Source organism: Triticum dicoccoides, chromosome 6B, assembly GCF_002162155.2.
Source record: "Triticum dicoccoides isolate Atlit2015 ecotype Zavitan chromosome 6B, WEW_v2.0, whole genome shotgun sequence".
NCBI classification, from domain to species: domain Eukaryota; kingdom Viridiplantae; phylum Streptophyta; class Magnoliopsida; order Poales; family Poaceae; genus Triticum; species Triticum dicoccoides.
Window position 1 is genome coordinate 636,592,398 of NC_041391.1, and position 26,807 is coordinate 636,619,204.

Here is a 26,807-nt window from a genome sequence, read left to right on the forward strand (position 1 = left end):
TCTTTGATACTGAAAACAAACCGTGATAATTTGTGTGCTGCAAATACAATAGAACACCGTATTTTGCGGGCGACGAACAACTCTGGACCCAGAAAAGGATGGTTGCAAATCGATAGTGTGTATACTGTTCTAGGAAAATCTTATTGGGCAAACCAAACTAATTTATATTGAGATTGCTAAAAGAGTAACTAATTTATAGTGGAATGGCTAAAACAGTACCTTAATCTTATAGGGACAACTTGTAGGCGCGTATTTCCTTGCAGTGTACTTCATGAGTACAGGCTCATAGTACTAAAAAAGAGTAGTACATCACAGGTTAATCCTTGTATCTAGTTTATTCTTTCCCTTTCCGTATGGGATTTGCAAAACAAAAACATCTGTTCTATCCATACTTCATACATATAATAGGCAGAATAGAACTTGTTCCTGACTTTTAGTGCCGAATAGTACCCGAAAAAATACATCTATAGAAGCACCGTGTCCTGAACTAATGATAACCACAATACAAATATCCTTTTTAGTTGAAAAGGCAAACTTTTTAATATTAAAATATTCTCATGATTTTTTAAACAGGATACAACGAGATACCATGTTACCACAAAGGAAGTAAAAAAGATGGTACAATTATGCTTTATTTGGTTTGAGAGGACATACGAATAATGAATAAAATTTGTATTGGCCACAATACTGGGATAACAATACATCAGCTCCCAACTGTAACAAAAGTACCTATATTATTTTTGGGAAGTAAGGGAAAGCATCTAACTTACCGCCAAATAGTGGTTGAAATATTCATCATTTGGTACTAAAAACACCTTGCTGATGATATAGTCATACATAATAATCATATCTGACTAACAGAACTTGAAGATCAGCTTTTATTTCACAAGGGAAAAGACAGCAATCTGCAAAATATAAATCAATAACTAACCATTAAAAAGGAAAATAAATAATTCTTCTCAGTTTCAAAGCCAACATGGTATCACATAATAATACCATATACATACCCTGGCTGCAGCATGTGCACTGTAAGCCAGGTAGACTAAGTTAAGATATACAATTGTAAACGCCATGTATATATAGTGCGTGATATTCAACTTGAATTACAATCGCTTATATGTTGTGTTAAATTAATTGCTGCACTTTATTGTTGTTTAAAGCATATCAATTTGCATAGTATAGAGAAGCTAGATCATTACCCCTGCCAGAAATGTTATTGGACGAAAACGACATCAGAAAGGTAGGAAGGCGCTTGAATGAATTCGCGTACTTTGCTGAAACTGGGCACCTCCTGAAAGTGATGAGTTGTCATTAGTCACCAAAGAGCTAACACCAATGCTTGGTCCAGATGAATTTGTAGTACTGACTGGAACGCTACCATTCATGTCCCTGGGAAGAAGTCCAAGGTTGGAGCATGGGGCGCGGGACTCAGAGGTCAGGAGTGTTGAACTGAACTACCACCTTGAAGACTCTTTCTTAATAGGATCGAACGTCTCTGGAAACTAGTAAGGATCTTCAGATATTTTCGCTAGAAACTGCAAAGTGTAATTATCAGTAAGATGTTGAAGCAATGCAAGCGAATCAAGAAAATAGTCACCACAAAATTTCTTAACCAATGAGCTTATGAACCAACAGTCTCAGGACGCCTAATTCTAAGTTACTAACTTCTACGTCTCAAAATCAGGAGGACTCGTTTCACGACATCAGAGATAAAAATAGCCATCATCAAAAAGCAAGTGTCAATCCGATCTAGAGATAACACAAATAGAGAGGAAATATGGCAAGAAAAGTTGACAGAGACAAGATATTTCATTTGAATCACGTACTAGCACATGGATACAGCCTAGGCAAAGAATGAGCAGACTTGGTGGGCAGGTTTGAGCCTGTTCATGGCCTTACTTTGGATTCGCCGTTGGTCGCAGTGGAGCAGTGACAAGGGGCGGCGCACCAGGATCCAGGGTCGCAGGGGAGTGGTGATGAGGGGCGGCGCGCCGGGGTGGAGGGTCGCAGGGGAGTGGTGACGAGAGGCTCGCCGGCATGTAGGTCGCGGCCGCGCAAAGGAGTCGCAATGTCTGACGATGGGCGGCGGCCGGCGTGGGAGGACTCGAGAGGAACGGGGGGAGGTTGGGGACAGGGAGGAAAATACCTAGATTAATCCTGAAAGCCAACTTGGGCTGGGCTAGACAGAAGGCTGGGCTCCGTGTGTTGGGCTGGGTCACGATCCGCGAGTCTGCGACGCATATGCTACAATGCTTATCTCTACTCCTAATGTCTCAGTTGGTAGGTCGCGTTCCGGGTTTTTATTTTCGTCCCACCTCACCCGGTCTTTTTTGGTACTTCTTTGGTACTTCCTCCCACCTCCCACCCGTTTTATTTCGCCGGTTTTTTTTTGTCCCTCCCGCACCCCACCGGTTTAGTTTCGCGTCACCCTCTCACACAACGAAAAAAATCTTAATCTCTACTCCTAATGTCTCAGTTGGTAGGTCGCGCTCCAGGTTTTATTTTCGTCTCACCTCACCCGGTCTTTTTTGGTACTTCTTTGGTACTTCCTCCCACCTCCCACCCGTTTTATTTCGCTGGTTTTTTTTCGTCCCTCCCCCACCCCACCGGTTTAGTTTCGCGTCACCCTCTCACACAACGAAAAAAATCTTAACGGATCATAACTTTCCTTGCTGGTGCAAGTTATTTTTAGTAATGTCTTTATGTGAAAGAATCAATCACGATCAATCTCTAAATATCAAATCTAAATTAATTAACCTTACCTTAAATTGCTCAATCACATTAATTAGGAAACAAAATAACCGATTTTAAGAAAATATCTACTCTTAATGGAGGGTATTACATACCAAACATAGGTACATCATTAGCTCGCTTCCTTCCCTTCTCTTCCCTTCGTCCCTCAGTCCCATGCTCGTGGCGCTGAAGTGGCATCGACTGGCGATGGCGGCGAGGACAACACGTGGCAGCCCCTGAAGCACGAACATGACTGCACCTCGGGTCTGCCGTCTCCCAAGATATGGGTGAGTTCTCGTGATGCCCACCCTAAACCCTCACGTCCTACAAATTCCTCAACCTCTACCATCTCGATTTCGTCCATGCTCTGATCCAAATGACGATGCAGCTCCGGCCGATTGACAATGGAGGTTTGCCATCCTTCCTCTCAGCACCCACTCCTAGAGGAACGACACGCCATGCCGATCGAACCCGGTCGAGATCACTCACCAAGATTGCTATTCGGAAGTTTTTTGTCAAAAAGTGAAGAGTAGGACGGGATCTGCACTTTTGTTAATATCTCTACTCCTAATGTCTCAGTTGGTAGGTCGCGTTCCGGGTTTTATTTTCGTCCCACCTCACCCGGTCTTTTTTGGTACTTCTTTGATACTTGCTCCCACCTCCCGCTCAGCCGAGACGGTTTATTTTCGTACTCCCTCCCACCTCCCAGGTAGTTCCCTCCACGCAAAAAAAATCGAACCAACCAACCTCTACTCCTAATGGAGCAGTTGGTAGTCTTCACCGGTCAATTTTCGTCCCACCACTTTCGTCCGGGTTTTTTTCGTAGGTTAACTATCGTAGATTTTTTTCGTCGCCTCCCCCACTTCATCAGTTTATTTTCACTTCACCCTCTCACACAATGAAAAAAACTGAACGGATCAGAACTTTCCATACTGACGCAAATTATTTAGTAATGTCTTTATGTAAAAGAATCAATCACAATCAATCTCTAAAGATCAAATCTAAATTAATTAATCTTCATAACGTTTGTTTCCTTTCGAATCACGTCCATAACTTTCCTTCCTTGTTTGGGCAGAAACTGTTTGGTAGCAGAGATTAGGAAGCTTCCTATGAGTGTAGTAATAGGAAGTATTCTTTTTCTTGATGATTCGTTTCCATGCATGATGATAGTAAATTATGCCAACATTCACCACTATTTATCAATGTCATCAATCGTATCCATTTCTACCAGTTTTAAGGGAATCTGCTCGCTATGTCTTTTTTAAGGGGATCCGCTCGCTAAGTCGTCGTCGCATGTTATTTTCACAAACAATCTCTACTCCTAATGGAGCAGTTGGTAGCCTCGTACGTTTTATTTTTGTCCTCCTCCCACCTCCCCTGGTTTTTTTTCATCATCTCTCCCACCTCCCAATTTCGTTGGTTTTTTCGTCGGTTTTTACTCGCCCCCTTCCACCTCCCAATTTCGTCCGGTTTTTATTCGTCCCACCTCCCACCACCCCCTCGTACTGGTTCTTTTTCTCTCCACTCTTTTCTTGCAAACCAATAATTTTCTAACATACAAAAGATCACGAATCTATCTTTCCTTACCCGAACCAATCGCGCCCTACATCAGTGCATTTCTTTATTAAGAAAACTAACACGTAAATCTTAACGCATTGCAAACAAATCCCGTTATGGACCTAATTAATTTATTATGGAATCTATACGTGGTCGCATTGGTTCTTTTTCTCTCCACTCTTTCCTTGCAAACCACTAATTTCCTAACATACAAAAGATCACGAATCTATCTTTCCTTATCCGAATCAATCGATCCCTACATCAGTGCATTTCTTTATTAAGAAAACTAACACTTAAATCTTAACGCATTGTAAAGAAATCCTGTTATGGACCTAATTAATTTATTATGGAATCTGTACGTGGTCGCATCTCTCCCTCGTGAAAAAATCGCATCCATCTCCCGTTAAAAAGGAAAAGAGAACATGAACGATCAATCCCACACCCTGCACCTCAGTAGCAAAAAATCGCCCCCGCCTCTGCTACTGCGCCTCGCCGTGTGCCCGGCTCGACCCATGCCTCGCCTGCATGGCTGGACGCCGCCGCCTCCACCGCCACGTACAAGAAAACGGTGGGCAGAACCATCCATTCAAATCGCACACCCCCACCCTCCTCCGCAATCCCTAGCCCCGCATCACCCTATCGCTTTCTCGCCTCTCTTTCCCCTGGATGTAGATGGTGCCGAGCGGCGGCCTCGAGCACCGGTAGTGCCGCCCTCTCTATCTTCGCTGCGTCGAGAGATGGGCCGAGGCTATCGTCGGTTCGCCGCCCACGATTGGGCCGCCTCCGGTTGTCGCGCACCACCGGCTCCACCTAACGTGCCCGACCCTCTCCGCTTTCGACCTTCCGGTAACCACATCCCTCCGCGCCTCCATCCATCATCCACAAGGCCACTCCCTGCACCCACCCTCCTAAATTCTCCATACCGGCAGACAATCACCGAAGATCCAAGTTGGCCCGATATCAATTTTCTTACATGCTTTCTTTATCAGTTGGTGATGGGAATGGGTTCCAATTTCTCTCTCTGACTGTGGATTCGCAGGCAAGAAGCGCTTCTACATGCATCCTCCTGTCGGTCCCTAAAGTACCAAGGTAAATGGTTGATGTTGCGTTTGTCTAGGATGATATATGTTGGCTCTGTTCCGGTTCATCCGAGCAGTTTGGTGACTAATTTACTGATAATTTAATTATATTAATTAAATGAGTCGGGTGTATCATCGTGCATTTATCTTGCCAGTAATGTTCTGTGATGCTCTGATGCACTTTGGGAATTGGTTATCTTGTCTTCAGTGCAGAACATTTGTTTATTAATGCATGAGAAGAATCCTTGTTACTACCTTGAACCTGTTTTATAATCCATATTGTTATGCACTAGCGCGTGTGCGTGTGAAATAGATGGATTATGGTCCCGTACCCAATAAGATGGATATGTGTGTGTGTTAGAGAGAGAAAGGGGGGGAGAGGGGGAGAGAGAGTGAGGAGGAGGGAGGGAGAGAGTGTGTGTGAGAATTTGATGGTAAAAAGGTCGTCAATGTCACTTGATATGTATGAGAATATTAAATGTAATATTAACATAATTGATATTGAACTCTTAAAGTTAATGTGGCCCCGTTGCAACGCACGGGTGTTCTTCTAGTATGCGTATCTCTTGTGAATTTTACAACATACAGTCAAAACGTTGTACAGTATGTGTTGCTTTATAGAGGGTCTCCTTGTAGTGCACCTTAGTACTCTTTGGGTGTTAATCACATGGTGATGTGAACTAGATTATTGACTCTAGTAAACCCTTTGGGTGTTGGTCACATGGAGATGTGAACTATAGGTGTTAATCACATGACGATGTGAACTATTGGTGTTAAATTACATGGCGATGTGAACTAGATTATTGACTCTAGTGCAAGTGGGAGACTGAAGGAAATATGCCCTAGAGGCAATAATAAAGTTTTTATTTTATATTTCCTTATTCATGATAAAGGTTCATTATTCATGCTATAATTGTATTGATCGGAAACCTTAATACATGTGTGAATACATAAACAAACACTGTGTCCCTAGTGAGCCTCTACTTGACTAGCTTGTGGATCAAAGATGGTTAAAGTTTCCTAACCATGAACATGAGTTGTCATTTGATAATAGGATCACATCATTAGGAGAATGATGTGATGGGCAAGACCCATCCGTTAGCTTAGCATTTGATCGTATAGTTTATTGTTACTACTTTCATATATGTCAAATACATATTCCTTTGACGATGAGATCATGTAACTCCCGGATACCAGAGGAATGCCTTCTATGCTATCAAATATCATAACGTAACTGGGTGATTATAAAGATGCTCTACAAGTATCTCCAAAGGTGTTTTGTTGGGTTGGCATGAATCAAGATTAGGATTTGTCACTCCGAGTATCGAAGAGGTATCTCTGGGCCCTCTCAGTAATACACATCATAATATACCTAGTTCATAATGAGTTAGTCATGGGATGATGTATTACGGAACGAGTAAAGAGATTAACCGGTAACGAGATTGAACTAGGTATAGAGATACCGACGATCGAATCTCGGGCAAGTAACATACTGACGGACAAAGGGAATTGTGCATGTTGTCATAATGGTTCGACCGATAAAGCTCTTCGTAGAATATGTAGGAGCCAATATGGGCATCCAGGTTCTGCTATTGGATATTGGTCAGAGAGGTGTCTCGGTCATGTCTACATAGTTCTCAAACCCGTAGGGTCCGCACGCTTAACGTTCGTTGACGATATAGTATTATATGAGTTACTAGAAGAACGCCCGTGCATTGCAACGGGGCCACATTAACTTTAAAAGTTCAATATCAATTATGTTAATATTACATTCAATATTCTCATACATATTAAGTGACATCGACGACCTTTTTTACCATCAAATTCACACACACACACACACACACACCCTCTCGCTCCCTCTTCCTCACTCTCTCTCCCCCTCTCCCTCACTCGGGAGGTGGGATGAAAATAAACCCGAAACGGAGACTACCAACTGAGACATTAGGAGTAGAGATCATTTAGTTGATAAGAATAAATAGAAAACGGTGTTAAAAAGGAGAAACAGATTAGAATACATTGAAAAACCAAAAGGACGATGTAAAAGGGGATTCGCCCTGCCCCCCGGGCCTTGCCACCGAACCGGCTCACCGGTCCAGTCCCCGCGCGGTCGTCTTCTCCTGTTCCCCGAGCCGCGTCACTACAGAGACGGGCTCCCGCCCGACCACCTCGCTGGCATTGAAGGGGAATGGATAAGGGTGACGCCCTGCCTTCCCTACCCCATGGCCTCACTCCTCCTTGACGCCCCCTCCCAAATCCACTTCTCCTCCTCGCTCGCTCGATCCCGTCGATCTGGACGAAGTCAGACGCCACGACCACCATGACCGACCCCGTCCACATGGCCACTGCCATCCCTGCGGGCTAGGAGCTTGTCGAGGAGCTCCGAATGCCTTCGCTACTTCGTCTGCGCCAACGAGATCAAGTCCAGCACCCCCGCATCGACGTCGCTGCCGTCTTCCTCAACCTTGGGCCACCGCGACATTGCCGTTCGATCCGCGCCGCCCCGAGCTCCCATGTCTTCCCCTAGGGCGCCATTGACACCGCCATGATCTCCTCTTGCCTTTCCCTTGTCTCTCCTCTCGTTTGCTCTCGTTAGGTATTTCGCCGTGGCCGAGAACCGCCGTCCTCCATGGCCATTGCAGGGGTAGCCACCGAGCTCCTCGGATTGACCCTGTGGCACATGCCCGCTCCTATGCACGCCCATGCCCGAGCCTGCAGCACTTCTTCCGCGCCCGCGGGGCCACTCCCTCTCCATGCCCACGCCCGTGCTACACCGCGTCGGTCGCGCTCGCCACAGCCACCACACCACTGTGCCCCGCGCGACACACACCCTGGTCGCGCGCCACACTCTCGTTGGCTGCGCTCGCCCTGTCTGCTGCCCCCCTGCCTCGCGCCACCTCCAGTCATGGCCATCTTCTGTCGGCCGCCCCCTCAGCCTCGCCTACTACGTGTTGCTTCCTGCTGCTATGCGCTGCTCTACCGCTGGTACGCTGCTGCACCATGCCCTCGACACCGCCGTGGACAAATGTGGCGGAGGGATTGTTAATGGAGTATGAGAAGGAGGTGGCGAAGAAGGTGTGGAGAGGCAGGAGGTCTGGGGCGGTATCACCTGGCTGCGGTGGAGGTGTTTATCCGACAAGGAGCCGGAGTGGAAGGAGAGGTCACAATTGGAAAGAATCACAAAAAAATCATAACCTGGAGATCTCAGTTCAAAAAAATGCTAGTATCGATGGAAAATATAGAAAATGTTTGTTGTTATCAAGGAAAGGTAAAAATTTAGGAAATTTGGGATTTTTGAACTGATTTCTATGCAAATGGGGTTTTATTGTTTGATAACGTGATATCAGTACCTGCCCGTTTGTGACGTGTCTGATTAGGAAAGTTTGCAAATGTTAAGAAACTATTTATTGGGAGGAAGGTTGTGACGTGTCTGTTATTTGTTTCCTAAAACAAATTTCACTAATAAGTTAGGAAAGTTAGATTAAAATGTATTATTTGTTTCCTAAAAATCTGTTATTTGTTTCCTAAGACAAATTGAACCAATAAAAGGAGTCAATTGATTTGCATAATTTAAGGAAGTTAGATTAAAATGTATTATTTCTTTTCTGAATATCTGTTATTTGTTTCCTAAGACAAATTGAACCAATAAAAGGAATCGATTGATTTAGATAAGTTAGGAAAATTAGATTAAAATGTATTAATTGTTTCCTGAAAATTTGTTATTTGTTTCCTAAGACAAATTGAACCAATAAAAGAAATCGATTGATTTGCATAATTTAAGGAAGTTAGATTAAAATGTATTATTTGCTTCCTGAAAATCTGTTATTTGTTTCTAAGACAAATTGAACCAATAAAAGGAATCGATTGATTTGCATAAGTTAGGAAAGTTAGATTAAAATGTATTATTTGTTTCCTGAAAATCTATTATTTGTTTCCTAAGACAAATTGAACCAATAAAAGGAATCGATTGATTTGCATAATTTAAGGAAGTTAGATTAAAATGTATTATTTGTTTCCTGAAAATCTGTTATCTTCCCGGTCCAGAACGACGGAGATGCCACATGATAGTATGCCACCAACCCATCGTTTGTGCGCTGACAAGTGATGACAGAGACGACTGAGCCTGAAACTTAATCTGAGTACGAATAATCAACAGTGACGACAACTGTTGCGGGCTTGCGGCGAGGTACCCTCACCTGGACAATGATCTTTGGTCGGAGCGCAGAGGTAAGTGGTGTCGTTGGCGACATGTCGGTCGCCCACTCGAGAGGCGGCGCTGGATATTAATGGAGATTGTGCAGGCAGACAACGAGGTGGGGTGGTTCATCTGTGCGGCCTGCTTCCGATCCAATCTGCGATATTCCCCCATGTGGATGCGACCCCATCATGTAGCCATACAAAACTATATAGGAACCATGATTAGATAAATATACAATGATCAATTGGACTGTATTAGAATTGGAGAGATAATGAATATACAGGAAACATGCAGGTCGAGCAAGCCAGCCTTTCCTATGGTCGTCTTGTTCCTGCAGATGTTAAGCTAATACCGAATCCAATGTTTAAAACCAATCAATCCCTAGTCTCTTTCTCTGCCAGCGAAAGTTAATCTCTGGCGTCCTTCGTCCAAATTGAATTATATCAAACTGAGCAGGACCGACATAATTATGGGAAAGCCATATAAGAGAGATTAGTGGGAAGGAGAGGATTACGTCCCGAATTTTTAGAAGAAATGTGTGTTAGTGTTAATAGGAAGGAGGGGATAGTGTCCTGATTTTTTTACTGGGAAGATGTGCATTAAAGGAAAGATAGATTGTGTCACGAGATCGGCCGGAGCTGCATCATCATTTGGATCAGAGCATGGACGCAATCGAGGTGGTAGAGGTTGAGGAATTTGTAGGACGTGAGGGTTTAGGGTGGGCATCACGAGAACTCACCCATATCTTGGGAGACGGCAGACCCGAGGTGCAGTCATGTTCGTGCTTCAGGGGCTGCCACGTGCCGTCCTTGCCGCCATCGCCTGTCGATGCCACTTCAGCGCCATGAGCATGGGACTGAGGGACGAAGGGAAGAGAAGGGAAGGAAGCGAGCTAATGACGTACCTATGTTTGGTATGTAATACCCTCCATTAAGAGTAGATATTTTCTTAAAATCGGTTATTTTGTTTCCTAATTAATGTGATTGAGCAATTTAAGGTAAGGTTAATTAATTTAGATTTGATATTTAGAGATTGATCGTGATTGATTCTTTCACATAAAGACATTACTAAAAATAACTTGCACCAGCATGGAAAGTTATGATCCGTTAAGATTTTTTTTGTTGTGTGAGAGGGTGACGAGAAACTAAACCGATGGGGTGGGGGAGGGACGAAAAAAACCAGCGAAATAAAACGGTTGAAAGTGGTGGGACGAAAATAAACCGTACGAGGCTACCAACTGCTCCATTAGGAGTAGAGACTAGAAGAACGCCCGTGCGTTGCAATGGGGCCACATTAACTTTAAGAGTTCAATACTAATATTCTCATACATATCAAGTGACATTGACGACCTTTTTTACCATCAAATCCTCACACACACCCTCTCTGCCTCCCTTTTCCTCACTCTCTCTCCCCCCCTCTCTCTCTAACACACACACACATATCCATATTATTGGGTACGGGACCATAATCAATCTATTTCACACACACGCTAGTGCATAACAATATGGATTATGTGTATTATATTTGCCACCACAACTGAGGGAATTAATTTCATGTAAATCGGCTAGCCACATCTCCAAGAATACGCGGAGGATGTGGCCCGCTTCCAAGTGCGTCTGCGCGCCGGCCACCCACGTCGGGTCCTTCAAGTGCCGCTTCCACCGCACCAATTCCCAGGGCCAGGGAAGCCGCCCTTCTTCGCCCCCTTCACCGGCCGTGGCCAACGCGGTGCGCGGCACCCGGCCTCGCCGTTCTCGTCCTCCGGCACCGTCACGACCCAGTGACGTAGCCCAAGCATGGGCCTCGAGAATCAAGAACGCTCGACAACGGAGAGGGAAGGGAAGATCATATACATGTCATAAGAAAGGGAGTTTATTTACCGCTCCCTCGATGTATTGTTTCCTTTGTTTGGAGATTGATTACCATCCATGAGTTAAGGTAAGGTTAATGTGATTGAGCGATTTTGTCTGAAAATCAATTATTTGTTTTCTAATTAATGTGATTGAGCGATTTAAGGTAAAGTTAATTAATTTAGATTTGACCTTTAGAGATTGTTCGTGATTGATTCTACATTACTAAATAACTTGCGCCAGTATGGAAAGTTCTGATCTGTTCAGATTTCTTTCGTTGTGTGAGAGGGTGACGCGAAAATAAACCGATGAAGTGGGGGGAGGGGACGAAAAAAATCTACGAAAAAACCCAGCGAAGGTGGGAGGAGGTACCAAAAAAAACCATGGGAGGTGGGACGAAAAAAAACCTCCCATACTTCATGCAGGAAGAGCACACATTCATAAGCTAACGGCTTCACAATGTGTTCTTGCTGATAGTAATTGAACCAAATGAAACGATGGACAAGCAGATTGATTAAGGAACTCTAGGTAATACTTCATGCGGCATTGGCTCAAAAAGTTAATTTGTAAGTAACAAAAAAAGGCCTAGAAGAATAGTTCTACCTAAATAAAGTTTACTGCTGCACATGAGCAGATCCACACGAAGCAGAGGGGAGGTGGAGCAGGCCGGTAACCAGGGGAAGGAGCAGAGTGGGAGAAGATTTACACCGCCATCTCCACTGGATATGGTGTCTCCGCCGCATCTGTGGAGGCGCCGCAGCTCCGCCTCGGATGGTGCTCGTGGCTATGGTGAAGAGGAGGGGCGACGCATGGGCGAAGAGGCAGGCGGTACTCGTGGCCAAAATAGTGGATCGTTCGAGCTGCGGGAGGGAGGAGGGGATCGCCGGGAGGCGGCGAGATCGGTGGGCGGCGGCGGTGGCGTCCAGGTAGGGAAGTCGAGGTAGGGCACTGTGTTTTTTAGGGGAATTGCTTGTGAAAATAACGTGCCACAACGATGTAGCGAGCGGATCCCCTTAAAAAAGACGTAGCGAGTGGATTCCCTTAAAACTGGTAGGAATGGACACGATTGATGACGTTGATAAATAGTGGTGAATGTTGGCCTAATTTACTATCATCATGCATGGAAACGAATCATCAAGAAAAAGAATACTTCCTATTACTACACTCATAGGAAGCTTCCTAATCTCTGCTACCAAACAGTTTCTGCCCAAACAAGAAAGGAAAGTTATGGACCTGATTCGGAAGGAAACAAACGTTATGAAGATTAATTAATTTAGATTTGATCTTTAGAGATTGATTGTGATTGATTCTTTTACATAAAGACATTACTAAATAATTTGTGTTAGTATGGAAAGTTCTGATCCGTTCAGTTTTTTTCGATGTGTGAGAGGGTGAAGAAAAAATAAACCGATGAAGTGGGGGGAGGGGACGAAAAAAAATCTACGAAAAAAACCAGCGAAGGTGGGAGGAGGTACCAAAAAAAACCATGGTAGGTGGGACGAAAAAAAAACTGGAAGCGAGACTACCAACTGCTCCATTAGGAGTAGAGATAACGACGGGAGTTTGGGCGTGTGCGGCACTCGATCGCGGGGGTTTTCTTGGTTTTTCACGGATGAGGGGGAGGTGGGAAGAAGTACCAAAGAAGTACCAAAAAAGACCGGGTGAGGTGGGACGAAAATAAAACCCGGAACGCGACCTACCAACTGAGACATTAGGAGTAGAGATACGAATAATCAACAGTGACGACAACTGTTGCGGGCTTGCGGCGAGGTACCCTCACCTGGACAATGATCTTTGGTCGGAGCGCAGAGGTAAGTGGTGTCATTGGCGACATGCCGGTCGTCCACTCGAGAGGCGGCGCTAGATATTAATGGAGATCGTGCAGGCAGACAACGAGGTGGGGTGGTTCATCTGTGCGGCCTGCTTCCGATCCAATCTGCGATATTCCCCCATGTGGATGCGACCCCATCACGTAGCCATACAAAACGATATAGGAACCATGATTAGATAAATATACAATGATCAATTGGACTGTATTAGAATTGGAGAGATAATGAATATACAGGAAACATGCAGGTCGAGCAAGCCAGCCTTTCCTATGGTCGTCTTGTTCCTACAGATGTTAAGCTAATACCGAATCCAATGTTTAAAACCAATCAATCCCTAGTCTCTTTCTCTGCCAGCGAAAGTTAATCTCTGGCGTCCTTCGTCCAAATTGAATTATATCAAACTGAGCAGGACCGACATAATTATGGGAAAGCCATATAAGAGAGATAAGTGGGAAGGAGAGGATTACATCCCGAATTTTCAGAAGAAATGTGTGTTAGTGTTAATAGGAAGGAGGGGATAGTGTCCTGATTTTTTTACTGGGGAGATGTGCATTAAAGGAAAGATAGATTGTGTCACGAGATCGGCCGGAGCTGCATCGTCATTTGGATCAGAGCTTGGACGAAATCGAGGTGGTAGAGGTTGAGGAATTTGTAGGACGTGAGGGTTTAGGGTGGGCATCACGAGAACTCACCCATATCTTGGGAGATGGCAGACCCGAGGTGCAGTCGTGTTCGTGCTTCAGGGGCTGCCACGTGCTGTCCTCGCCGCCATTGCCTGTCGATGCCACTTCAGCGCCATGAGCATGGGACTGAGGGACGAAGGGAAGAGAAGGGAAGGAAGCGAGCTAATGACGTACCTATGTTTGGTATGTAATACCCTCCATTAAGAGTAGATATTTTCTTAAAATCGGTTATTTTGTTTCCTAATTAATGTGATTGAGCAATTTAAGGTAAGGTTAATTAATTTAGATTTGATATTTAGAGATTGATCGTGATTGATTCTTTCACATAAAGACATTACTAAAAATAACTTGCACCAGCATGGAAAGTTATGATCCGTTAAGATTTTTTTTGTTGTGTGAGAGGGTGACGCGAAACTTAACCGATGGGGTGGGGGAGGGACAAAAAAACCAGCGAAATAAAATGGTTGAAAGTGATGGGACGAAAATAAACCGTACGAGGCTACCAACTGCTCCATTAGGAGTAGAGATAACGACGGGAGTTTGGGCGTGTGCGGGACTCGATCGCGGGGGTTTTCTTGGGTTTTCACGGCTGAGGGGGAGGTGGGAGGAAGTACCAAAGAAGTACCAAAAAAGACCGGGTGAGGTGGGACGAAAATAAAACCCGGAACGCGACCTACCAACTGAGACATTAGGAGTAGAGATGTATGTTGGTGACCGAATGTTGTTCGGAGTCCTGGATGAGATCACGGACATGACGAGGAGCTCTGGAATGGTTCGGAGGTAAAGATTCATATATTGGATAATATGGTTAGGCCAAGGGGTCAGGCCCATGGAGCTATAGGTCGGTGCAAAAGAAAGTTTTGCGGAGGTCAGAGGCCAAACGCTGGAGACCCTGGCGTCTGACCCTGGGCTAGACTCCAAGGATTGTGGCGTTTGGTCCTGGAGTCCAAGTGGGACTCTTGCCTTTTGGCAAAATCGACTTTGAGGAGGCTTTTGCTCCAAGTTTCGACCCCAGGGCTCAACATATAAATAGAGGGGCAGGGCTAGCACCAAAGACACATCAAGATTCACAAAATCATGTGTGGGCAACCCCGTCCCCTCTAGTTTATCCTCCGTCATAGTTTCCGTAGTGCTTAGGCGAAGCCCTGCGGAGATTGTTTTCACCAACACCGTCACCACGCCCCCGTGTTGCCGGAACTCATCTACTACTTGGCGCGTCTTGCTGGATCAAGAAGGCGAGGACGTCATCGAGTCGAACGTGTGCTGAATGCGGAGGTGTCGTACGTTCGGTACTTGATCGGGACTGATCGTGAAGGTGTATGACTACATCAACCGCGTTGATAAACGCTTCCGCTTAGCGATCTTCAAGGGGTATGAAGATGCTCTTTCCCTCTCGTTGCTATACATCTCCTAGATAGATCTTGCGTGAGCGCAGATTTGTTTTTGAAATTGCATGCTACGTTCCCCAACAACTACTACTACCCCGAGGGTGCCTACTCCTATGTCCAGGCCGCCGACAACCAGGAGCAGTTAGGAGGCTCCCAGGTAGGAAACCTTGTCTTATCGACCGTTGCTACTTTTGTGCTAGGCTTCTTAAGACAAACTTGTTTAACTTATGTCTGTACTCAGATATTGTTGCTTACGCTGAACCGTTTATTATTGAGCTTATGTATTCGAGCCCTAGCGACCCCTCGCTTGTAATATGAAGCTTACATGACTTTAATTTGTGTCTAGAGTTGTGTTGTACCTTCCCATGAGTCCCTGATCTTGAATCGGGGGCGTCACACATCTCCCCCGCCTCCTCTTCCCGGCCTTCCTCGATCGTGAGGAGGAATAAGGGGATGCTGCTGCGAATGTCGACGCCGGTGTTGAGGGGATTCTCGTGGCCGTCGCAATATGCTGGGGCGACGTATTCGATAGGGGAGAACATGTTAATTGCCCTTAATTATGCCTATTTTTGTATAAATTTCGTCTGATGGGGTAAGTTGCTAAATGTACACAGGTGAGGGTTAATTGTTATGTTGACAATTAGATTTAATTAGGTGGTCTGGATCATTAGGTGGTATTTTGTCTTGTTGCCCACGTCTTTCTGAGTGCGTTTAAGAAATGATATGTTTTCTTTTTGTAAAAAGGAAATAATATGTTTGCTTTTCTAATACACTCTCTCCTTTCTGATTTAAATGGATCATCTCAAATTTTTCAGATTTTCGTTATATTAGCCTCACTTTGAGTCCAATTAAGTTAAAAAGCTTCGAGCCCCATGATTCAAAGCGGGAGAGAAAATTAGTGGACATGCATGCATCTTATTCTACATACACCATTCAAGTCCAATGAAAAAGGGTGCTGCATTTATTGCTTCGAAGTTGAATAAGTGAGCAATATTTTTTTGAGGGATATTTTTTTTGAGGGATATTCAATTTGACCAACCTAATACAAGTCATATATTACAAAAAATATACGAATATAAACTTTAGATGTCCTATTTTCAAACACTGTAATTTTTGTGTTATATAATTTATATTAGGGTGATAAAATTGGCAACCTAGGTATACGCGTAGGACTTGTAAACTGAAACGGAGGTAGTAATAAGTTTTTTTAGGTGAGACTATTAAGTTTCTAAAGGAACCAGAAAAGAACTGGAGTCTGGCCCGGTCCAGGTCCACGTCCAGGTCCGTGAGTGAGTTGGGCCCGAGTCCGGCTCGTTGCCATACACACATCTAGGGTTTGGCTCCTGTGTTGCCACATATATAGATCGAGCCACCGCCCCGTAGGCCCGTACCCAACACTGGCATCCGCATCCCCAAATCCCCAAATCAACCGGAGAATCAAATCTCTCGGCGAGTCGAGGAGGGTTCCGGGTGGGCTTCCGGCGAAGTTGTTCTGTGATCGGTGCGTGGTCAAGGAGTCGAAGGTGGACAAAGCCATGGCGGAGACGTGTGCCACCGAGAAGAAGGTGTCCGAGATCCAGAAGATCCAGACGGACAAGGCAGCGATGAAGGGCGAGAAGCCAGCTTCGGGGATCGACAAGATCCAGACGGACAAGAGCCAGCTTCGGGGATTTCTGGATTTCCGCAGGGGCGGGGTTGCGCGCGGCCTTCAAAGGTTGGGGGGCCAACCAGGGTCAAGAGGATAAGCTGCTCCGAGCCCGTTTGGTGATGGACCTCGCCCGTATGGATGCGGCTGCGGACGTACGGGTTTTCTCGGAGCAAGAATGGGCCGAGCGGTACGCGGTTGAGGCCCTCCTCCGTGCCGAGGAGGAGTACTGGCGTAGGAGGGGCGGAATAAAGTGGACGCTCAAAGGGGACGCAAACACAAAATACTTCCATGCTTATGCCAACGGCCGGCGTCGTAAGTGTGCCATTCTGAGGTTGCAATCGGAGCAGGGGCTCCTATTGCGCCAACAGGACATAGTCCGGCACATTTACGATTTCTACATCGAGCTGCTGGGCTCCAGGGAGGAGTCCAGGGCTCGCCTACGGGCGGATATCTGGGATCCCGCTCTGCAGGTCTCGGATGAAGAGAATGAAGGCTTGGGCCTCGCCTGCCTTCCTTAGGAAATCGACCAGGCGATCCTGGGGATGAAATCTGACACGGCACCCGGCCCGGATGGGTGGCCGGTGGCGATGTTCAAAAAAAGTTGGCAAGTCCTCAAGGGCCCAATTTTCGAGGTGTGTAACGGGTTTATGCATGGCACTGTAGACATCTCGCGCCTTAACTTTGGGGTTCTTTCGCTTATCCCCAAAGTTCAGGGCGCGGACAATATTAGACTTTTCCGCCCCACAGCGCTTATCAACGTCCCGTTCAAAACCTGCTCTAAGGCTTGTTCTTCGCGCTTGTCTCCGGTGGCCCATCGTATTATTAGTAGGAATCAAACGGCGTTTATTCGTGGTCGCAACATTTTGGAGGGCCCGTTGGCCCTCCAAGAGATCGTTCACTCGCTCAAGCGTAGCCGCCAGCCGGCAATACTTCTGAAATTAGATTTCGAGAAGGCGTACGACCGAGTGAACTGGGAGTTTCTCCGACAAATCCTTCTGGATCGAGGGTTTTCGGCAGTGTGGGTTCACCGTATGATGCAATTGGTCTCGGGAGGCCAAACGGCGATTGCGGTGAACGGAGAAGTAGGGAACTTCTTCCGCAACAAGCGTGGGCTGCGTCAAGGGGACCCAGCCTCACTGTTGCTTTTCAACTTTGTGGCAGATGCATTGGGTGTCATGCTAGACAAAGCTCGCGTTGCTGGCCACATCAGGGGAGTGGTCGGCAATCTGATCCCTGGAGGGGTGTCGCACCTTCAATTTGCCGATGACACCCTACTCCTTTTTGAGCCGGACACTCACAGCATAGCAACGGTTAAGGCCATCTTATTATGTTCTGAACTAATGTCCGGACTAAAAATTAACTTCCACAAGTGTGAAGTGGTGTCCATAGGGCTGGGCGCGGCCGAAAGCGAACGGGTGGCCAACTTGCTAAATTGCAAGCTTGGAAAGTTCCCGTTCACCTACCTTGGCCTCCCGATCGCAGAGAAGAAATGCTCGATTGCCGATTGTGAACCTCTCAACACTAAGGTGGCGGACCGGGTATGTCCATGGAGAGGTCGATTTATGTCATCAGGGGCACGACTAATCCTTACTAACTCTAGCCTCTCGTCCCTACCCATGTTCGCCATGGGTATGTTCTTGTTGGCGGATGGAGTCCATAAGAAAATGGACACTCCCCGGGCACGTTTCTTTTGGGAAGGTGCGGGCCCTAAACGGAAGTACCACATGGTTAAGTGGCATGCCGTTTGTAGACCTAAAACCCAGGGGGGTCTCGGGGTCATCAACTCTAAGCTGATGAACATTGCACTTATGTGCAAGTGGATCTGGAAGCTGTCCCAGGGAGGGACCGGCCTCTGGATTGACCTCCTTCGCGCCAAGTACTTCCCACATGGGAATTTCTTTGAGGCGTCTCCTCACGGGTCACCTTTCTGGACCTCCATCCAATCCCTCAAACCGTACTTCGCCAGGGGAGCGAGGTTTACGGTTAACAACGGCCGCTCCACCCGGTTTTGGCACGACGTGTGGATTGGCCAGCAACCCCTTTGGTCGGAGTTCCCCCACCTCTACGCCATCGCGGTTGAGCCCAATCAACTGGTGGCGTCGGCCCTCAGTGCCTCCCCGCCCCCCATATACTTCAGAAGGGATCTTGTGGGACCGGAGCGGGCCGAGTGGGATCACGTGCGGGTTTTGACTGCGACCGTCCGCTTATCGGACTCCGCAGACGAGGTCTCTTGCAGACTCTCGGGCTCTGGCAAGTTCACTGTCAAGTCAATGTACAGGGAGTTGTGCCGCGGGCATGCCCCTATGGCAGCCTCGGGGCTTTGGAATGCACGAATCCCGCTAAAAATTAAGGTCTTTCTTTGGCAATTATGTCAGGATCGCCTTCCTACCTCTATTAATATAGCCAAGCGCAATGGCCCTGCTTCCGGACCGTGCGTGTGTCATAACGCGGAAGATGCTGACCACGCGTTTTTTCGCTGCCCTTTGGCGCGGTTTGCTTGGAGTGCGGCCAGGGAGGCCGCTGGGGTGGATTGGGATCCACGCTCACGCTCTGAGCTTGTGTCTTACTTATCTAAGATCCCGGGCTCTTTGCGCTGGATAATGTGGACGTGTGCTTCGGCTTTGCTATGGGCCTTATGGCATATTCGTAACAAGTTTACTATTGAGGGAGCGTTTCCCTCTCACCCTGCTGATGTTATCTTCAAATGCATCTTATTCTTGCAGCAGTGGGCTACGCTGGGAAGGCAACAGGATGTTGATCTCCATCGACATGCCATCGCTCGGCTCCGCACAGTCTACTCGGTGTCCCGGGCCCCGTCGCCTCCTCCGTCTGCTGCCTTATAGAGATAGGCGGCCCTTTTGGTCCTGCTTTCTTTGAGCCTGTGTGCTCGCTCTTCTGGCTAGCTATGCCATGTAACGCACTTATCACCGGTCTCGCCTTTTGGCTCTGCTTCGAAACTTGGATGTCTAGCTTCGGTTCCGTTTAGTTTGGTCTTGATACTTTGTTTGCACGTTGCCTATTGTTGTGGGCTTTATTAATTTAAAGCCGGACGTCTCTGACGTCTATGTTCTAAAAAAAATAAATCCAGACGGACGTCCAGTGTGCCCCTGAATCCGACCCGCCTGCTGGTCCAACCGGCAAGATGCAGCTTCCCGACGAGTACGTCAGTTTCATCCTGGCGATGCCGGTAGAGAAGCCCGACTACCCAGACATGCCCTCCTACCTCCGGGACGACAACATGGCGGAGTACCTGGGCGTGACGGAGGAGTGGCTGGAGGACCAAAGGCAGGCGTACAGGGAAGGCGCTCTCCGTTCCCAGCGGATACACAACCACTTCACGCAGTTCCAGGCCAAGGTCCGGGACGAGTTGTTTGAGAAGGGCTACGTGGAGGTGGACGACGACTACTTCACCAACATGGCCGACATCCAGGAAGAGGGCAGGGCAATGTGGGAAGAGGTGAAGAAGAAGCGAGACCCCGCTATCACGTTCGTGAAGTACAGCGACTCCCGGTATGACTACGAGGGGCAGGCCAGGCGCTTGGTCCCTCTGTGAAGGAAACTGCAGCTTGAATCCAACTGAGAAGATTGATTTGTCTGTCTTGGTCCATATCTTTTATCGATCTATGTCAGCTGTCTTGTGCTGGTTGCAGCTAAGTTATGCCCATCTATGTTATTCATCTTATTGAACCATCCATCATCCATGTATCTACCAAGTTTCCTATGTTGCTTAACCATCATGTTATCTATGTTAATGAACCATCATCCATGTATCTATCTATGTTATTACTACTACAGAGACCGGATAACTGAGGCTGGATCCATGCTCATCGAGTTTCTAGAAAAAATATGTCATGCTAAATTAGCTCACTCCGTTGGTATATAAATAAAAAATAAAAATGGCGACGCAGCAAAGAAGTCTCCCAGCTGCCTACCACAAATACTAGTACCATCGCTAGCCAAAAGGTGAACCGCTCCAGTCCACTTCCTCGTCGCCACCGCACGACAGCACCTCTCCCATGACATCCTCCTCGCCGCCGCACGTCGTGGAGGACGTGCCCCCGTTCCTGCAGCTCCTCAGCGACGGCACAGTGTTCCGCTTCACTGACGGCTACCCACTCCCCATCCCGTCACCGCCGCCCAGCCAGCCCGTCGTCGACTGGAAGGACGTCTTGACGCCAGCCACGGCCTCAAGCTCCGAATCTACAGGACGGCGGCGGCCTCCTCCTCCGGGAACCGACTCCCGGTGATTGTCTACTTCCATGGCGGCGGGTACAGCATTGGCAGCTTCGACATGCCCAACTTCCACGCGTGCTGCGTCCGCCTCGCCGGCGAGCTCCCGGCTGTGGTGCTCTCTGCAGACTACCGCCTCGCCCCCGAGCACCGGTTCCCCGCGGGCCTCGACGACGCGGTGAACGTCGTGTCCTGGGTGACAGTGCCGACCCCTTGCTCTCGGAGACGGCGAACTTCGGCCGGGGACTCAGCCGGCGGAGGCGTCGTTCACCACACGGCCTTCCGCCTCGCGTCAGGCCGGCTCGGCCCCCTCGAACCCGTTTGCATCACCGGGTGATCGATGCTCTGCCAACTGTTCGGCGGGGAGGAGAGGACGGCGTCGGAGGCGGAGTTCCCGCCGGGCCCGTTGGTGGTCGACCAGGCGTGGCGCCTGGTGCTGCCGCCTGGGTCCATGAGGGACCACCCGCTGGCCAACCCGTTCGGCCCGGACAGCCCGGCGCTCGACGGTGTCGCGCTGCCGCCGATGCTCGTGGTGGCCGCCACGCACGACCTGCTGCGCGACCGCGCCGCGGACGCCGCGAGGCTGAAGGCCATGGGGAAGTCGTGTGGGTACAAAGATGCCATAAACTTAGAGATTCTTTTTTTTCTCTTCTTAACACATGCATTTGATTTGAATTTATTGCCAATTTATTAAGGATTTTGCTACGAATCAAATGTCAGATTTTCTTTAGCATGAAAAACCATACGTCCAAGACGACAAATTATGTTGCCGCGGCAGTTTCTTTTAACAAACATGGTAAATCCGTTTTTTTCTTTGCCAGGATCTGTCGTGCTTGCTAAAGAAAATTACTATCCTCACGAGAACATAATTTGACACTAGCAAAAGAGCCCGTGCGTTGCAACGAAAGAGAAAACATAACACACGCTCTTAACCCAACAATCATCACCCAAGATCACAATAGGTCCATCTTCTTTATTTTCGCGAGATATTATATTTGTGTTGCCGCTTATCCTCTATAAAGTAGAGATATAGCAAATATGCCCATGCGTTGCAATGGGAAAAAACAATTAGACTATGTCAGGATGAGATAAGGACTTTTAAAATGTCATGTCATAAACTACGTCTCATCTTGACCTAGCATTGCGCCATAGAAAGTTGTGTCAATTTTTCTGGGAGCAAGCATTGTATAGAGCACAAAAACCCTTTTTTAACCGATGCGTCATGGACTAAATAAAATCATAAAACAATCTCTATGTATCCCCTAAAAATATTTAAGTGATGGTTCGTCTTTTCGTTATTTACGTATCTGTTTGAATTTTTGCAAACATTTTCTAAAATTTTATGGACATAATTTTCAAATTGTTGAATATGTTTTGAATTCATGATCACCTTTTAAAAATCATGAATATTTGTTTTGAAATAATGTTTTTATACGATGCAAACAGTTTCTTAATCTTATTTATTTTATGATTTCTCTACCATTTTCTGAGTTCGCGGACATTTTACGATTTCTATACAGAATTCAACTCACAACCTTTTAAAATTTGGAATTTTTCTGTTGAATTTAAAAGAGAAAAACATAAACAGAAATAAGAAGAAAAAAAAGTAAAAAAAAAAGGAAAAGAAAACAGAATGGGGACATCACACCTGTAACATGTGCGGGAGAAGGGCGACCCCTTGCGAAAAAAAAAGAAGAAAAGGGGCGAATCCCCGAGGAGGACGACCCCTTGCAGAAAAATAAAAGAAAAGGGGCGAACCGGGGATCGAACCCAGGACCCCACATGATGTGTCGAAGCACAGACCAGTGCGGAACTCTTCTACTTGTGATTTATTAGGGTACCACTGTATAATAATCAAACCCCGCGGCGGCCTTCAAGAAAAAAAAAACTGAATCATTTTTTTCACTTATAGGTGGCATAGTGGGTAATTTAGGGCAACTTCGAGGGTAGTTTTTATGACGTACGGCAAAAACCCAATTCTCTTTATTATTAGGTAGAGATATCGTTAGATTTGTCGTGCCTACAAATCTGATGCGAGATTTAAATCATTTTCATTTACTAGTAAGCTTGCACGTGCAATGCACGTCTCACTTGACATAAAATAATTATCAAAATAGTTGTCTAATGTTTACATAGTTTTTCATCTATACATGTTATATCTATTACCAATAATAAAGTTCTTCATGTGGAGGCAAAACTAAATGACATGGACAGATGAAGGAGGTGCAAATAAGTTGAAAGCTCAACCCAGATATATGAAACATATAGTGCTACTTCCTACTGGTCACCTATTAGCTTTTTTTGTAGCCATGTTATAAGTCCCCTTAGTTTCTCACCTAGCTCGATGAATGTATTCATAGAGAATTTTTATTACAAGTCTCGAAGAAGAGACGAATATCCAAATCGAAACTTCTGAGCCAAATTAGAGTGGACAGACATCCATGTCCCCACTTTGCATTTCCAAAGTAAGTCCAAATAAAAAAATCGTTAAGAAACATAACACACGATGTCTACCAAAAAGGATATGACTGAAGTTATGATAGTATGGTAATATTTGATACGCCACAATGCTTATTTATTTCTCAATTATTTATCATAAAGAAACATCGATAAAAAGACATCAAATTAAAATGGTATTCATAATAGACTCATGGGATCATTGCTATCTTTTAGCAGTTCATGCTCCTAGTTTCCCCCTCCTTTTCCCCCTTCTTTGCTTCCCAGGTCTTCCTCTCCCCCTCTTTCCACGGACGCTCCTCAATTTCTTGAAAATCAAGAAACTTTTTTTTGGGACAAACTCACAAAGCTTTTATTCAACCATCACAAGGTTTACAAGGTTTACAGGGACAAAAACAAGATCTTCAACTGTACCCAGTGTTAAAGCATGCGACGTGCTCGACTTGATAGCCTCCACAACCACTTTGCAATCTGAAGCAATAGCGATTTTTTGCAAGTAAAGATCATCCGAGAGAGCTAGCGCTTCACAAATCGCCTACGTATCCAATACATCAGGGTCGTCAATATTTCTGAATACCACTGCTGAGGCCCCATGATAGCCTCCTGCATTGTCACGACATATCGCTGCGACTGCTCCGAAACCTCCATCTCGCGCTACCGCAGCATCAACATTCACCTTTGCATGCGGTTTAGACACACTTCAGAAAGTGGCAAAGCTCAGAATACCTATTGCCCACTATCAAAGTTAAATTGTTGTAGACATAAAGGCTATAGAGACTTTACTCCATACGGGATAAGGAATATGAATCAAATATTAAGTACTACCATGTAATTCTACTACCACAAATTATATATATTCTTTTTGTAAAATTTGTCTTACTCTTCATATCATAGATGCAATGTCACATGCAAGGTTTTGAGATCATTTTTGTAGTTAGAAACTTACACTTCAAATATTTGTGAGGTTGGTAAGGAAAAGGTTGCATGCGCAGTGTCCTCATTTCTCTCGGGACAACCAAAATGCTTCAACATTGCACCCTGATCCACCTTCCAGTAATGCAACAGAATGAGGAAAAACAAGAGATGTTACCTAATAACAGCTTCATATCTAGAACAATCTGTCCATTTTTGCATGGTTTAGGTAACTACTAACTACAACATGCACACCTGAACACAGCCGAATAATTAGGAAGTTGCAACCTACAATCATGTACTCTTCTCACTTACTCTGCTCATACTTATACTGCATATAGACTGGCAAGTACCAGCTACAACATCAATGGAACAGAACAATGCAAGTGAAAGAATGTGGGATGGTATAGCTGTTTTCACCGAATTAGACATGAACCACTAAATATCGGATGCTACCGCTGCAACATTAGTTCCCTTGGATTCCATTCAGCCATGTGCTTCCTGAACCGGTGGAACCTGTGCCGCATCGTGCCCAACCACAGAAGAAAAGGGGGTAAAAGTTCAGATACAATGCTTGTACTCCATTCAAAGAGGGGACAAAAATGCATCTAATCCATCGGTCATCCTGAAAGGAGAGAGAGTACCTGTCGGGTGGTAGGTGCGACATATGCCAACGGATGGCTTATCATTGTGGGAGCCAGTAAGACATCGCCGGTGCCTGGAAACGGAATAAGGCGAAGACATGCACGCCGGCGGATCTTACCCAGGTTGGGGGCTCTCCGTGGAGATAATACCCCTACTCCTGCTTTGCGGGGTCTCCGCGTGATCACTAGATCGATAAGAAGCTACAAGAGGCTCCTTGAGCTGTTCGGTGGAAGGAGGAAGAAAGGCAAGGCTAGCTCTCTTCTCTCCCTATGGTAGTGTCTAAAACTCTCTGAGATCAACCCTTTGCATGGGTGTCCCGGGGGGCTTATATAGGCCTACCCCCGGGGGTACAATGGTAATCCGGCTGGGCGTGGGTCCTAGTCGTCAGTGTCTACGACCGCCGGCTTCTTCGCCGGCTCCTAGGGCCCGCCGACTGGTGGGTCCCACCGGCTGCGGGCCCATTGGTTGACAAGCCGGCCCCACCGCTTGGGGGGTCTTGTCGGGGGCTAGTTAATGTTGCGTTGCCTCTGATGACGAGGGCTTTGTTGAGGTAAGCATGGCTACAGTACCGCCGCCTTGCGGGCTCTCACTGTAGCCTTACCTCGTCTTGTCTGCTTAATGGTGCGCGCGCCCCGAGGAGGGGAGCAAGCGGCTATAGGAAGCCGGCCTGGCCTTAGGCCGGCTGGGGGAGGTCGGGCCGCCTTCGGGCCGTACTGGCGACCCGTCGTGGATGGCGTCATGATTCGCATGGCAACAGTGCCTCGCTGGACAGGGGATGGCCGCCCTGTACGGCGTACTGTAGCCATGCGTGTCCCGAGATTCAGGGGTGGCAGGGTCCACTGTAGCCACACCCCGTCTCATCACCGTTATGGGGGGTTGACTCTAGGGTGCGACCCATGGCCGCTTGCCATGGGCTGGCTTTCTTGGAGTCGGTCCTTCATGGGCTGGTTTCCTTGGAGTCGGTCCTTCATGGGCCGGCTTTCTTGGAGTCGGCCTTGTTGTGGCGTCCCCTAAAGATTTTTTATGGCCGGGCCGCCTTCCTCTAGTCGGCCTATGCGATAGCCGGCCGGAAGAAGGCGGCCCCGTGTCTTGGGCGCTTCAAGGCTCGATCGGCCCATTGTTTTTTCTGAGGGCCAAAGGGAGCCGGTTAGGCTACCCATGGTCATTTACTCTGATACTAGTCCCCGAAGCTGGTTGGGCTTCGCGGCTGAGGGGGGAAACGAGAAGCTCGGCCAGCTTCCTATCCCGAAGAGCCGGCAGCTAGGAGCCGGCCTCCCTTGCGCGTGCCTTCTCGGCGAAGCCTTCTCAAATTCCAAAGGCGGGAAACATCTGACGCGCCAGCCAAGCGGCGGGCTGACCGCCCGCCATCCACGCGCCATGTGGCACCCTTCAGCTGGAAGGGCCTGCCAGCCCACGCGCGTGACGGGACGCCGCCGCAGGCCAGGGCCCACCACTTCCGTGCCTCGGCCTGTGCGCGGATCTTCTGTGGCCCGAATCGACCGCACGTCTTCCGGCGGCAGTTCCCACTCGCCATCAAGGCGCGATAATCGCGGGTCGTGGGGGAGTGGGCGCAGTTAATCCCATGCCCTCCCCCTCCC

The 26,807-nt window shown here is 47.1% G+C and overlaps 1 pseudogene; it reads left to right on the forward strand.

Annotated features, from left to right (window-relative positions):
* Nucleotides 1–20,966: 20,966 nt before the first annotated feature.
* LOC119321359 overlaps nt 20,967–26,807 on the forward strand; it is a 7,707-nt pseudogene continuing 1,866 nt past the window's right edge.